A 3,039-nucleotide genomic window follows, 5' to 3' on the forward strand; every position below is an offset into this window, starting at 1 on the left:
CCCATGTTTCTCCTTGGACACTACACACACCCTCCATTCCTCTAGGTGTAGTTTACACCTCTAACATGAGGGTAACAATGACAGCTACATCACGGGATGTGAGTGCATATGTAAGATGACATATGGGTCCTAAGGGTTTACTCTGGGACAATCACACAATGAAACTTATATTTCCAAATGCTATCAACACCACAAAATCCAAGACTCTCACACCTGCTCTGAGACCCTGCCCTTTCTGAGGACATTCAATAACATAGCCTCTTATATACTAGAAGGTCATGCAAATAGGGTCCTTCCTCTGCTGATATAAAGCAGTCCCAGCCCTGACCCTGCAGCTCTGGGAGAGGAGCTCCAGCCCAGGATTCCCACGTGCTCCATTCGGGGTTCAGGACAGAACACTCACCATGGACTTTGGGCTGAGCTGGGTTGTCCTTGTGGCTATTTTACAAGGTAATTTATGGAGAGCAAGAGACACTGAGGATGTGAATGGATATGAGTGAGGGAATCAGTGGATGGGTGACAGTCTCCTGACCAGGATGTCTCTGTGTTTGCAGGTGTGCAGTGTGAGGTGCAGCTGGTGGAGTCTGGGGGAGGCTTGGTGCAGCCTGGGGGGTCTCTGCGACTCTCCTGTGCAGCCTCTGGATTCACCTTCAGTAGCTATGGCATGAGCTGGGTCCGCCAGGCTCCAGGGAAGGGGCTGGAGTGGATCTCAGGTATTAGTAGCAGTGGTGGTTACACAAACTATGCAGACTCTGTGAAGGGCCGATTCACCATCTCCAGAGACAACTCCAAGAACACGCCGTATCTGCAAATGAACAGCCTGAGATCTGAGGACACGGCCGTGTATTACTGTGCGAAAGGTACACAGTGAGGGGAAGTCAGTGTGAGCCCAGACACAAACCTCCTTGCAGGGAGACAGGAGGGGGGATGCAGGGGGAACTCAGGACATACAACTGCTGTGTGGTTCAGCCCCTGGAGCAGGTGCAGATGGTAGTTAAGGGCTGCTTTCCTCTAAGGGTCTGGGGTTTCCTCTCCATATAGCAGTTTTCCCTGGGGAACCTCTCTGTACTCATCCATGGTTCTTGACTTACACATTCAGTCTCTCAATTACAAAGACTTTTCGAAATAGGAGAATAAGTGACATATATGAAAGGCAGAGACTCAAAGTTATATATTCAGGTTTTCCCTTGTCTAACTCTTGTCTAAATAGACCCGTTTCAAAACTATCCCAACAGATGTATAAAGAGTTAAACAGATTCTTCCTTCCTCATTGTGATATCTCAGCCCTGCCCTACTGTAGACAGCTGTCCCTGCCAGGATGCTGCCTGTTGACTTGCTGCTAACCTCTTGCATGAGAAGCATAAGTGCGCTGAGCAGCCCCGGATCCTCAGGGGGTCGCTGGGAAAGATGCCAGTTAGAGGGGACGTGGATGGGGGTGTTTATACATGTGCGCCATGCTTCCAGGCCCAATAGAATCCCTATACGTTTAAATCATACCTGTATCCTCTTCTATTGTGCAGTATATTTTAGGAAAAATATTCATCGTCAAAGCTATTACCAATAGACACATATGTAGACACACATATGGATAATAACATGAATTTTCAGAAGCTGCTGAAAACAAATCTCTTCTCCTTTCTTCTCCACAACATCTTACGTGAGCACTAAAATGCAGGAAAGTCCCACAGCTTCTCCTTCCAGGAAGAGTCCTGCAGCCTCACTATGCAGGCCCACCTCCGTCCAGGAACCCCTGCAGGAGCGAACATAACCAGGGTGGAGACGCCCAGGCCTGGACAGGAGGCCTCGCTGTGTCCTGATGTGTGCTCTCCAGCACATCACCTGCCAAGTCCAGGCTGCACTTCAGCTTCACATCTGTAAGATGCAGGTGAACTGACACCTACATCACATGCTTGGTGTGCATATGTAGAAACAAAATAATAAAAGAGGCCCTGAGTGTTGGGGTCCAGGGTAGGCCACCCCTAAATATGCCTCCAAGTGACTTAAGACAGAGCCCACTACAGGGACACTCTGTATTTCCTCCAAGTCACCCTGAAGCGAGAAATAAACGTCCCATGAGAAAGGTGCTCTCCCCCATCTAGGCGTGGAAGTGAAACGGTCCTTCATCTCACGCTCTCCACCTGCTTTTTTTGTGTAGAAAACATTTAGCCAAACAATAATTTTAATCAGAGAAGTGAGCAAATGCAGAAAGAAAGGAAAACTCTCCAATAAGACTAAATAATAATAGTTTTGTCATTCAGCAAATAAAGGACCTTTAGTTCCTCCTCAAGGACTATAGATAATATTCTTGTCCATGTCCCATGAGCCATCTTATAGATACTGAAACTCCCACCAGGAGGAAGAAGTTAACTCCATGATGACCAGACTGTAGCCATGACATAAGCTGCCACAATTGCAAGAACTGGCCTCAAGAAATGGGAACAAACCGACCCTGGATCTGAAGATTAACTCTACTTAAAACAATCAAGAGGAGGCTGATCAGACCACCACATGACCAACTGCAAGATGACTGTCACAGCTGACTCTGCCGTTTCTGCCCGTAGCCCCTCCTTCCGCCTATAAAAGCCCTTTCCCACAGATGCTCAGTGCGGGGTGACCTTTGGAGAGAAGTCTGTCCCCCACCCCCGGGTGCAGGCAGCCAAAATAAAGCAAACTTTCCTTTCACCAACTTTGCCTCTTTATTGGCCTTTCAGCACCGAGCAGCCAGACCCTGCTTTCCATTGCAGAGGGACACTCTTATCACCAGGGATGGGAATTCAGGCCTGGAATTCTCTATGAACAAACCTTGCTCCTTCTTTAATGACTACGCCAGCCCATACCTTGCTTAGGTTCTTCACTAATTGAGCACCAAAAGCATACATTTCCTCCTTCGACCAATTCCTCACAAATATTGCATCTTTGTCTAAACATATAAAAGCTGCCTGCTTTGGTCACTTCTGGGTCCATTTCTATGGCCCATCTATGCCCATGGTTAAATTTTTTTTTCTCCTGTTAATCTGTCTTTGTCAATTTTGTTATCAG

At 47.5% G+C, this 3,039-nt stretch overlaps 1 gene segment (V, D, J or C); it reads left to right on the forward strand.

Moving 5' to 3' along the window:
• The first annotated feature begins 404 nt into the window (after positions 1 to 404).
• LOC307181279 (immunoglobulin heavy variable 3-23-like) lies at positions 405 to 871 on the forward strand. The segment is given in 2 exons: positions 405 to 450; positions 555 to 871.
• Positions 872 to 3,039: the final 2,168 nt, after the last annotated feature.

This window comes from Stenella coeruleoalba, assembly GCF_951394435.1.
Source record: "Stenella coeruleoalba genome assembly, contig: scaffold_225, whole genome shotgun sequence".
NCBI lineage: Eukaryota > Metazoa > Chordata > Mammalia > Artiodactyla > Delphinidae > Stenella > Stenella coeruleoalba.